Source organism: Pezoporus flaviventris, unplaced genomic scaffold (genome assembly GCF_033815535.1).
Source record: "Pezoporus flaviventris isolate CSIRO_AGI_PZ_B2104156 unplaced genomic scaffold, CSIRO_AGI_Pfla_v1 ptg000015l, whole genome shotgun sequence".
NCBI classification, from domain to species: Eukaryota; Metazoa; Chordata; class Aves; order Psittaciformes; family Psittacidae; genus Pezoporus; species Pezoporus flaviventris.
In genome coordinates this window covers 27,929,834-27,942,728 of record NW_026892563.1, presented here as the reverse complement: position 1 = coordinate 27,942,728, position 12,895 = coordinate 27,929,834, and the positions used below count along the sequence as shown (strand labels likewise).

At 41.9% G+C, this 12,895-nt stretch overlaps 1 protein-coding gene across 1 annotated transcript in view; it reads right to left on the bottom strand.

The window, feature by feature from the left end:
• NFKBIZ (NFKB inhibitor zeta) overlaps positions 1-5,993 on the bottom strand; it is a 43,141-nt gene extending 37,148 nt beyond the window's left edge. The window contains exon 1 of the mRNA XM_061453922.1: positions 5,877-5,993. The gene's annotated coding sequence lies outside the window, so the exon portion shown is untranslated. The remainder of the gene's footprint in view (positions 1-5,876) is intronic.
• Positions 5,994-12,895: the final 6,902 nt, after the last annotated feature.

Here is a 12,895-nt window from a genome sequence, read left to right as displayed (position 1 = left end):
TGATTTGCGGCTGGGCTTAAACCACGACAACACCCATGAGCTACTTTGAAGGGATCTGAAAATCCAGTTAAGAACAACAAAAATTCCTGTTGTCTCCAAGCTTGCACTTGCTGGGTAGTCATTGCAAAAGTCAGAGAGGTTGAAAGCCCAAACCGTAAACTTCAACCAGCAACTAAACATCAAGGCTAACCAAGGTCATGTGTCTCCCCTTTGCAATCAGAACCCACACAAAGGAAAGCTGCACTGTACATGCTGGGCTGGGCTTCCCCTCTGCATTCATCTCCACTAACCGTGCTCTCATTACACAGAAACAGCTGAGCCACAGCATCAAGTCAAAGCAAAATCAAGAAGCCTGCTCAGTGTTTTGGGGTTTCTCATCAGAATTCCATCTTGTCAACACCCTTTTTAATTGTAGCCATGAGATGTTCTCTCATACCTGGGCCCTCAACACTGAGAACAACATGTCAATAATGATAGCACAAATTAAAACTGAGGGAGAAGTTTTGCTGCCTGCTTTCAGGAATCTCTGGTCTGTTCTTTCTGACATGAGCTTTGCAGCGATGCTGCAGGGCAGGAGACTTCTGGGCCATTCCATGGAGTGGCAGCAAGGCAGCTGAAAGGAAACCTCCAGCAGAGCTGCCTCCAATCAGCCCCACAAAGCCCACACAAGGGAGCAGGGCAAGGACCAGGCACACAGTCTGAAGATGTCCCTACCTGTATATGGTCAGATGATGTGACCCCATAGGTCATCCTCACATCCTGATCCCAGGACTGGTAACAGTGCTCTTACATGAACTCAATTCTGAGCTCTGAGTTCTGAGAGAAACTAGCTCTTTTGGGTGAAGCCTGAGCAAGAGTCTGCCAGTTGTCTCCCTCTGTATTAGCTTACTCTCCAAAAAGCATTCTAGCTCTTCTTTCTTCTCAGAAAATCCCCTTGAAGCTCCTTCACACATACAACAGTTGAAAAAAAAACCAAAAAACCAAGCACAAACCCCAACAAACAGAAGATGCATCCTGGGGAGGCCACATGGAGTTCAGAAGAAACCAAGGCTGAGTAAGGGTTATTCTCTGTACGAATGTGGCTGGTCAGCTGTAAGGAAAGGGCTAGCCTTTACAACATCAGTGTGCCTGCACTGTTCAGTTCCTAGGGCACATACTAGGGTGAATGTTATATGGGATGTAGGCTTCAAGTAAATACATAAATAAACCAAGCCAAGAAAGTAGAGCTTTGCCTTCCCTCTATACCAGCATGTAATCACTCTGCCAGACACACAGTCCTTCCTAACTGCAAGTGAGAAACATGCCAGCTCTTGGAGCAGCCTATGGTTCAGTGAGCATGGGAATAGAATAAACTTCTCTGTTTGTCTATCTCCTAAGCAGCATCATTGGATGAGGATCAGCCCCTAGGTAAAGAGACAGAGCACAAACTACTATTTACACGAATTCAGTTTTGCAATGCATTTCTGGAGAAGTATAATCTTTGTGGTATTCTCAAACTGGAAATAAAACTGGTAGCTTACAACCCAGTTGCTTAACACAAGTAAATATTTGCTGTGTGGATGTCAAATGTTCTTGTTCTCCAATAGATGTAATTAAGGTCTGGTGCAGTGTCAGTCAAGGCGTGCAAACCACCGCCACACCTCTGTATCCTAGCAGCATTTCCACAGAGTACACAAACCGAAGCCATGCAGTATAACATGTGGTTTGCTTTCAGAATAGCATCCAGAAAAACAGAGATAAAAGCTTAGTAACTATTCCACTCCTAGAAACTGTTCAGGATCAATACCTATGTTTGCTTTAACAGTTTAGTAGAGCACATGTCAGCAGGTTGGAAATAGGCCATGACACAGTTTCACTCTAAAAGCCAGTACAGAGGATTTAGTATTTCTTCCCTCTTTGCTATACTTGCATTGCTACATATTTTCCTAGGCATTGGTCTCCAAAATTGGCATTCTGGCATTAGTCTGAACTTCAAAAGGGTCATATATAATTCTTCATATAAAAGGAAAACTCAGACTATTTATTTAACATGTTTTCTTCTGGGGCTTGCTCCTTTGATCCAGAGAATGTCCTCAGTTTTTCTCTTTTTTTTTTCTCTCAGGCTGTTTGAATTTTTTTTTTTTTTCCTAAAGTTGGGCTGCTCCTAAGTAGATCGTTTCTCACTGCATATAGAAAGCAGCTGAAATCAGTACAGAGGAAAAGAAAGCCCAAACCCAGTAAGGGTTACAAAGGTGGTTAAGTGGATCTCATTTCTGTGCAAGTAAAGAGTTTCCCCATAGTTGCACCTTGTGTTTGTGGTCATTCCTCTCAATGTACTCACTGCTCTGGTTAGTCATGTTTTCTCATAAGCTCATATACCTCATTAGTTCATTAGTGCCTTGCAGTAGGAACTCATGGCTGAGAAATACATGCACCACTGATGTCACAGCATGCAAATAGAGAGCAGAAGACTGTTTCCCCATAGCAAAGGGCAGCGTCATGTATCACCTGTAAAGGATACTGTATGTACATAGATGAGGTAAATAGTGTGCATCCTTGACTCAAAATGTTTTGCTTGTTCCAATCTTCCCATACAGAAAGGGAGTTAGTGCAGTTTCTCAGTGCTGTTAGGGAGTCCCAGTGCAGGTCTGAAGGGGAAAGAAAGCATCAGTTTTCCTCATGACTCACACTGAAGACCTTTTTCCTCTTAACTCAGGCAACCAACCTGGGCCAAAACCTGTCATTCTGCATCCACATTAATTCTGTTTTCTGCTGTCAGATGCAGGAGCCTGTGCTATAAGCACAGAGGATGAGTTAGACTCTGGTGGACTTCAATTTCAGTCTTCCTACCTTTCACAGACAAGGATCACCTGTAAAACAAAACCCCTTTCTAGCAGGGACAGCAGAGCTGTCCCAGTGCAGCATTGCCACTCAACTCTTCAGTACAGGAACAGGAGGAAAAACTGCTTTATCTCAGTGAGATTTTTACCCAGAAAAATACAATTTCTCCAACTACAATCTACCTGGGACCCTGCGCTCCTAGTCTCTCAATTTATGTGTAGTAACAGGCAACCTGTCTAAGGTTACATCCAGGCTTCCCAAACATGTGTTTTTCCACTCAAAAACGTTATCCAGGCAGACTTGGAAAATTTACCCACTTCTTCGACAAGTCAAACCAGCCACATATACTGGACAGCAAATCCAACTGGGCTGATCTGTCCACAGAAATCCCAAGCCACAGTATCAGCACACATGCAGATCACCTGTGCTGTGGTTGCCTGGCAGGATCAACACCTGCAGGAAACCCCAGCACTGATTTGCACAATCCTACACAGCCTGTGAACATACCACCAGCTCAAGGGTGCAGATCAGCAGGCAGGAAAGCCCAGGCAGAAACAAAACAACCACAGAAAAAGACACTTGAACCATGTTAACATTGCAAAGATCATTGAAGGGAATGCCCTTGTCTTATACCTTGGTCTTATTTCACTGTTTTCCAGTTTATGGAGTTTAAATGCCTTCCATTCACTAGAGAAATTCCAGCTTTCAAAACACAACTGGCTGACCTGGGGAAAGTCCTGAAAGTCAGCTTTAGTCCTTCATTAGTCAGACAAAAATTCAATAAACAGGAAATTTTCTCATTTAAAAAAGCACCTAAACCAAGGCAGCAAAATTTTGTTATGGCAGGGAAAAGGTTAGATTGCTTCCAAGCAGAAGTAGAAAACCTTTCCTGTGCTTGGGATGAATTGCGTATACTGGGGCAGGATTTATCTTAAGTTAAAAGTGTGTCAGGACAACTGGGACAACATTGCTCTATCTATGGATCAGAATTTTCTGTCACGTAAGTCCTATGTCTGCATCAAGATTATTAGTATCATGAGAAGGGCACTGTGTTCTTTCTTGCTTCTAAGCAAGAAACTAAACTTCTAACAGCCAGTTGCTACACATTTAGAAAGAAATAAATGACAAATGACAAATTTACTGTAATATGTAAACTCTGCATGAGTTAGCATAAAACATAAAGAAAGTTAGAAATAAATTCTTTGATTTTGTGGGGCATGGTGCAGAGCTCTGTTCCCAGGCATTGGCTCCTTCCTCCAGTTCCTAGTGGGAAAAGACACCAGCTGAAGCCAGACACATCCTGTCTGACAGGACACTGCTCTTCACAGAAGCTAGCCCATGGATGTTCAAGTTTCCTTTTAACTTCCTGCCAATTTCTTGAGAAGAAAGCAAGAGTAAAGACAGTTTTGCACCTTCCCTCTCAGGAGCTTGTGACTGGGAACGTGAAAAGTCACACGGGGATTTCTCAGCAGCACCAGCAGGACTGAATTTTGCTGTTCTCTGAAAGCCCCAGGACTAGAAGCAAAGCCAGAACATACCATCCTGGGTACAGCACAAGGCAGAGCCAATGGGAGAGATACTGCTGTGCTTGCCGCCTGGCTGTTCCAGGCAGCCCAGGGGTGAGGAGGCTTCCCAGCACCCAGGAGAGCTGCTGGAAGCCCATTTCCAGCAGCTAGTTGATGATGATGATGATAATATCCCAACTACTACTTCTTAGGCAGCAGCAGGGCTCTGATGTAGGCAGGGCAGGCTGCAGGGCTGAGGCTGTTCATCTTCCCCAGGCAGCCCAGGGCTCAGCTAGTGCCCAGAATCCAGAGGCAGATAGCAGTGCCTCCACACACACACACACTCCACCTATCCACTGCTATTAAGCACAATGGGAAACATGTGGCTTGATGTAAAGAAAGTGGATAAACCATCTAATTAGCCGAAAATAAATCACTTGCCTTGGGAACCAAGATGATACTGGAGTTTCATTTGTAGCAGATACATGGCCTTCTTCCCAATGTCCCTAGGTGACATTTGTCCCTGACCTTGGTCACTCAGTGAGGCTGAGGGAGAGCCCAGGGTATCACCCTTTCTCTGTACCTGTGTGCCTTCAGGCAAACTACAATGTCCAAGCTGAAAATACCTGGCTTCCATCTAAAGTACTTGCAAACCACTTGTCCGCAGCCACACTCAAGTCTTTGATGACATCATTGTACAAACATGCCCCCAAATTTGGGGGGTCTAAAACCCAGACCACATTGCATCCTCTGAAAGAAGCTTAGTGCTGAGCTGCCTTCATGCCTGCCAGATATGGGCAGAGGTCATGCATAATCGACCTCATGTGGTAAACCAAAGAAACCCTCACCAAGCAATGAAAAGAAGTTTATGGTTTGGGTTAATAAAGCCCTTAGCATAACAAATTTTAAAGTCAAGTTTAAGTTAATTAAACTTACTTTTCTTAATTCCCACAGATATTTTACTAAATTACAAGAAGGTAGGCATAAATCTCTATTTTTATGCATGTTTCCCTGTGTTGTCTCACACTGCACTATGAAACTGGCAGGCTCGTATGAGGATGACATTCTGCTATTCCAGAACTACTGATGAGCTGCCAGAAAAGAAACTGTAATCAAGTTTATACAAAACACCTGCTTCCACTAAAAATGTTTCTTCCATTCAGTCCTCCCAGAGCTGAGCTTAGCTTAGCTTCCCATCCATCCATCCATGCATGCATACATCCTTCTTAACATCCTCCCCTGAAAAAAACAATTGTTTCAGAGAAATTGTCCAGAATAGCTAAGCTATTTAGGGGTATTTGCCCCTGAATCCACTGTGGCCTTTCAAAAATCCCACCATTCATTGTGGTTTCTTCACACTTGGTTATCTTCCATTAGCTTCCCAAAATCCTGCCTTTCTTCTGCACCCAACCCTATACACAGGCAATTATAGCACAAGCCACTTGCAAGGCTATTAGAAGCAAAAAACCCCAAAATAATGATGAGAAATCAATATTGTTCCAATCAATTAAGGTTTTAAGCAATGAATCAAATATAATTATAATAGTGTACCTGCATGTCGAAGGAGTGAAGTTAGAATTAGCTCTATGGCAAATGAGCCAGTTCTTTGCACCCTAGGGGCATCTGATTCTTATGGCCACGTCTGTATGAATGATTGATAAGTTCCTCTGAGGTTTTAAGGTATGAAACAGAGAAGCAGCAGCAAGGAAACTCCCCCCAGCACACGCACGTGTCCTGCTTCCTCTGGCTTTCTGGTCACAGAGAAAAAAACGTATAAAAAAAGAGGCCCTCTAAACACACACACACACACACACACACACAGGTTTATCATAAGTCCCAGCTGAGTAAGCAAGGAGTCTTTTATTGCAGTGATCACACACCACTTCTCTTTCAGCGCTGGTTAGGGCAGCAGGATGTTATGCCATTCGACAGGAAGTGGCAGGGTGGAGGAGGAGGGCTGTGTGAGTGTAGCTCCCTGGACTTTTTCTGTGTGGTGGAATTTCCCAGGCGGGCTGAGACCTGGCATGGACATTCCCCCTCCAAAGAAGATGGCAGGAAACCCCAGGCTGGTGTAATGCTGCCAAAAAATGGGTCTAGAAGTCACTGATACGAGATTCACAGCAAGAACAATGAAAAGGGCTGTACAATAAAGGGGTGAAGAAAAACCTGGAGTGTACAGTGTGGAGGGGTTTCATTCCTGACAGGGTCAGGTTCTGCTCCTTGCCCACCTCCTGCCAGAAGTGCTGCCTGTATGGCTGCAAACAGCCAAGCTGGAGGTCTTGTAGCCTTTGGTGCTGCAGGGTAACCTGGGCAAGCAAGTGCCTGTGTAGTGGTCGCATAGGAAGCAAGAGAGATGCAGTGTCCACAGATAAAGAACAGCTCTAGCCTTTGGGAGGTGGAGCAGGGTAAACACATCTCCTTGGTGACTGCCTGGGTTTCAGCGGGACTTTGCCCTCAGAAAGGGCATGAGCTTCACATGGGCTAGCATAAGTAGGAAAGCTCCATACAGCCAGAAGTCTCATTAAAATGGGGGGGTGTGGGGGTGTGTACTCCCCTTTGTCACAGATGTATCAGGTGTAAAACAGGCACCTTCTCCAGGAGATATAACCTTCAGCACTGAAGGAGTTTCCAGGATTTTCCTAAGAAATTAGCAGATCCATCTGAATCATACTCCTGCTTCTTCTTTCAGCAGTGGTACAGACCAGGATTCACCATGCTTATAAAAAACAGCAAGCAAGGACAGACACCCAAATCTTCTCAGATCAAACACACCCTGGCTTCAGTGCTTTTCAGTACCCCTTCTCAAGCAGAATTAACAGACTGGCACCAGCAAGGTAAAAGCACCACTTATCCCCCTGCCTCCTGCACTGGAACGTAAATGTTAAAACCAAACAAACACCACCCCCCTCCCCTCAGATTCTACCCTTGCCCTGCCTCAGTAAGCTGCAGGAGGGACATAGGAGAGATCGTCTCTTTCCGAAAGGTGGTAATTTTGAAACCTTCCCCCTGCAGGCAGGAAACTTTGCATAGGCTCCATCTTCCTGTTCACAGATGTATTACGTCACTGGAACATGTTCAGCTGATAATCTTGATGGGTTCAATGCTTTTCTTTGAAATAAGGGCTGTTTGCTCCAGCCACGCTTGGTATTAATTCACGCACTGAAGGCCCACAGCCATCAGTCTTGTCCAATGTGTGGCAGGGCAGTGCCCCAGCGAGATTCATGCCCTGCTCTCTCTTGCAGCAACTGTGGAGCAAAACATGCTGCCATCAGGGATCCATGAGGCCTCTGGGTGCCTTCACAAAGTACCGAGATGTCTCTGCAAAGATGACAGGTTGCAGCCCCAGAGGGGCATGGATGGCCCAACGCACACAGGCACTAGGAGCAGCACCTGGAGCACCACTCAGTTCATCCAGCTGCTCCATCACTTTCTTCCCACGAGTCACTGCCCCTTGAATCAAGGCAGCTCTGGTATTCTGGCTCCTAAAGCTATGGGGAGCACTTGTCATTTGGTGTCAATGTTCAGCACCCTCCAGGGAACTACTGATCAGTGCAAACAAGCAATCCCTGCTGCAAAGCAAAGGAAAATCCAAATATGACAAGAAACGAAGAGGAAACCAGAAAGGCAGAGTAACAACGCCACGGCCAAACAGATGATGTGCGAAAGGGCAGGGTGAAGAGTCATGACGCCAGTCAGAAACAAAATATTCTGGTAGCAATATTTGTTGTGCAGAAGAATAGGGACAACAGAAGATCAGGAAGAAATTTGTTGCGGTAGAGAACCTACATTTAAAACAGTGGATATGAAATTGTTTGGAATGAAAGATATATATACTGGACACATTTTGCATTCTATAAAATAATTTTAAAATCTGCTTGCTACTAGAGCTCTTGAATGTTTTTTATTGCATTTTTATGACAGTATCTTTTTTTCTTAAACTATTTTTCTACTTTTTCTAATGAAAACAAAGGCAAAAATGAGATGTAGGAGAAGTTGTTAACAATAACACAAATACAGAGATCAAAAATGGCAAAGATGGAGGAAGGGAAGAAACCATTAGAAGAAAGAAACGGCTAAAGACAGCAATGGCTGCCTTGCCAGCAGCAAGTGACAAAATCCCTGAGACAAGCTGATTCAGGCAGAGAAAGAGGGCAGGCGGGACTGGAAAGTGTGACTCACCCAGCCCAGGGAAAATCAAGGAAGGAGTGGAAAGAACTGAGCACATGATGGTGAGAGGGGAAAAAACACATGACTTTGTCCTGGTTCTTTCAGTGCAGATACGTTTGCCATGCCACTAGCCTCCTGAACTCCAATAAACACGTCCCTCTGGAAGCTCTTTTGCAAGACTCTTCAGAGCGGGCTGCCACACCGTGGCAGAGCAATAGTGCTTGCCATATAACCAGTCCTGACTGCTGCAAACAACCTGCAGCAGAGACTTGAGAGTGAAAAGAGAGAGCCCCATATCAAAAAAAAGCAGGCTCTTATAGAGGGCTCAAGAGTGAGGGCACCATGAGAAAAACACTTGTCTATTTTCAAAGCTGTCCAAGGAAGGGAGAGAAAAACAAGTGGAATCCAGCACAAAATGTTTAATGGATGGCTGAACCAAAGAACGCTGACTGCCATAGCATGGTCTTGCTGTCAGGTCACGCAGTCTGCTAAGTTTTCTACACTGCAGGAAGAACTGACTTGAGATGGACTGTTCTATCCCAGTAAAGGTTACTCCTCTGGATCCTTTTGTGACTTGGGGGGAGTGGGTGAGAAATCAGATTTCAGAAAAAAAAAAGTCATGAGGACAATCTTGAGCCAATCTGAGAATTACCAAGTTATCAATGTTTATGTCACCAACTAAATTTCACTCTAAAAAGACTTGCATGTAAAAGAGCTTCATTCAGTAGTGTTCACGTCATTTGTTTTTAAAATACAACTACCCAAGAATTAGAAAATAAACTACCTCTAAGGCTGTTACATTGTGGCTTACGTTTTTCATGTGAGAGTCATCCCAGGCTCTTTTTCAGTGCCTCAAAGCCCTCTTCTGGCCACATCCGTTAAGGATTCACTAATCTATAAAGCACACACTGGCTGACACAGTCAGGATATGCCCATTATACTTTCAGTTGGGTTTAGTGATGTGCTCACTCTGCATCTGCGGCTCATACAGAACAACTTACATACTCTCAATTCTTCAGCATCCTCCTACAAAACCACTCTCTCCCATTCCAGGCAGAGAAGCTCCTGTGCAATTCACAAAGACAGACTCCCAAAGCAGACCTGCTTATTTCACCATAAAAAGCTTCCACAAGAGGCTAGTAACATCAACAGTGAAGGAGAAAACAGTAATTTGGACAGGATTTTAGAGTCACTGCCCAGCTATGAGCCAGGTTACATTGCTTGAGAGTTCAGATAGGCGTGACAAGCACCACAGTGAATGAACATTTCAGGAAAGACTCAAAGATCCAGATACAGGAAGATGCATGGGGTGTCCTATGGGCCTCGAACACACCAAGTGACTTACAAGACAGTTCTCAATTTTAATTCCATTACTTAAAGTAAAAACTCTTCATAACCTAAAAAAGCATCAAACAACAGTGGATCTCAGCTCTGTCCTTCACACTGCTTTTTTAACTGAAGTGGATTAAGTATTTCCTGTTGGCTGGTTGCATTGCAAAAACACTCAAAAAAAGGAAGCCCAGGCTATATGCAAGCTTTTATCATGCCTCAGGCCTGACAGACCGACAGGAGAAAACATCAAGTGTGCTTCAGTGCTGGGTCTCATGTCAGGCATGTGCAGCTTGCACAGACCACTCTCCTCCAAATACACATCATCAGAAAAAAAAAAAAGAATCACTTTTCTAAGTGATCTTAATCTATAAACTATACTGTGAAACTTCTACCCTACACACAGGGCAAAAAAAGTAATAAGCAAAACTAAGGGAACTACTATGCAACTATAAAAATATAATGGGGGGGGTTTACAGGAAATAGGATAAACAGAAACTAAATCAGATGAAAGAGTTCAAGTAAGCTTGCCCTCTTTATTAGGAACTTTTTATTTTTGAGCTTTTTGGCTTTTTAAATTATTTAAATTAGGAAATAAAAAGACGTTAGAGCCTTCTTTGTATTGTAAGTATTTCAATAATATACATGGAAAAAAAAATCCTTTTGAAAACAAGTTCTCTAACACACAGAGTTCTTCTCTGCTACCAAGAGATAACAAGAGCCTTGCAGACATTCTAAATATATGAGTATAGACTAAGCATGAAGTGATCTGGACTTAACAACTAAGTGCTTTAAACAATAAATACACATTTGTGATGATTTAAGTTTTTGCTATTATTTAAACTGTCATGAGTGGAACAACATTTTAACCCACACTTTTGCAACAAAGCCAAAGCAGAACCACAGTACTCTCACCCTTCTCAGGAATTAACTTCAAATCTTTGGGTTTTGTCATGTATACATGGAATTGTTGCCTGTAGTACATAAAAAGCCCTACAAACCCTTCTAGTAAGCAAAGATCCCATTATTAAAAGCTTACCTCTAACAAGTAAAACAATGAAAAAAGATAAATTGAATCTTGTAAAGCTATAGTGCTGCATAGCAGATGGAATTACCAGCAATTGAAAACCTTAAAAAAGGGAAACTTTTACTTTTTATCCTCTCTTTTCACCAACAATTCAACTAATGCTTTTACTAAATCTCTAGAACAAAAAATCAGCTTAATATGGTAGATATGAAAAACAAGATTCTCAAAATAACAGGTGCAGAAAATCACCATGAATCAGCCCAATCCATAAAATGGAAGGTTTGTATCTTATAAATGGATTGCTCTGAAATCTTCTGATAAACACCATAAGAATACTTCTTCATTGGGATTTATTTATTTGAATAAAGAAATTTAAAAGGAATAAAAATCTCTGTATTGAAAGGTTAATAATCAAAAGGCTCAGGACAAGAATGAAGATATTAAAAAATAATACAATTTCTTCCCTTCAAATGAAGAAAATGGAAAGGAAGATGGGGCTTTCAAAAACTCATTAAATAAATTTTTACATGCAAAAAGATATTCAGCTGATGACTGAGAAGTTCCTTTCCAGTCCTGTTTCATATTAAGTAACCTGAAAAATAAACAACCCCTTAAATTCCTATTAAAATCCATTTAGAAACTTAGAGGTTTAAAGAAACCAATTTAAAAATATTTTATTGCTTCTATGTTTCCATATATATGGTACATATATAACTGGTAATAAGATGAGAATAGAAATGAAAAATCCTTTATAGTTCAACTGAATGACATATAAAAGCATAGTGTCCCCAGCCTTCATCTTAAAACAAGAGTAAAGTCTCAGTTTCTCCCTTTCTCCTCCCTGTCTATTCCAAAGCCCAAAGAAATGAATTATTGGTCCTCATTCCAAATCAACTGGCAATTTCTCTCAAGTGCATTTCCTAAAAGTTAGTTCATCTGTTATTAAATAATTAATCTAATTAATCTAAAAGGGAGAGGTTCTACCAGAAGGCAATTAGACATCTTTGCTAATGCCAACCCTGTTCTCCTTCCCTCAATTATAAAAACAGTCAAAAAAATATTCTTCTCTGTTCTTGGAAGCTAACACCAATATAAAGCTGCTGTTACAGAGCAATGCTGAGCACTACAACATTTGGAGATGAAACACTCTGCCACAACACTTTCACACATGATAATGGCTTTATGAGGAAAACCAGATGGTTAGTCCACAAATGAAGTAGTTTCTTTTGAAGTAAAAGTTTGAAGTCTTATTTTTATTAACATTATTTGATAGATTTGTTATCCAGGATGAAACTCTTATATTCTATCTATTTAAAAAAACACAGCTGGAAAAGATGAAAAGTCATTTTGCATTGTGGTGGTTTACCTTCCCAGACCTGAATTACTGTGGTCTCTTTTTAGCAGAGAATAAATTTCCATTAGCATATTAAAGAAAGAAATAGTTACCTAAAGCTAATGTATGAACAAATCTATGTGAATCAACTGTCAGTAGGAACTGGCAAATTGGACCTCCTTAATTCTGATGTGAAAAGCTAGGTAAAAATGCTATTTCAGTGTATGCAACTCCTCCAGTCATTTTAAAACATTCTAAAATTTGTAAGTTTCTAGATGGATATTATTGACAGTCTCTTACATCCTAAAAGCATTTACATTTGTTTTCAAAACAGTTCTTGGCTGTCCTTTAAAATAAACAGAATAAAACCACTGTTCCTGTGGTTAGTAGTAGCAGCTCTCTTGGGGCTCCAGCAATAAGAGCACAACCTTCCTAACATAGCAGCAAACTTGGCAAAGAGTAAAATGTTTCTAATATGAAGACATTTCAATTATGCCACTCTGGGCCACCTACCAATTGGCCTCATTATTCTTCTTAGTTTGCTCACAAAGACTCAGCTTTCCCATTCTCCTTAAGAGTGATGAGCTTCTTCAGAAGCACTCCTCTACTTTCTGACACATTTCTCAGCAAAGCAGATGGTAAAGACAAACTTTGGCCTGAGGAGGTCCAGAAATAAGACATCATGGAATACTGCTGCTTAACTTCGGGGCTGAA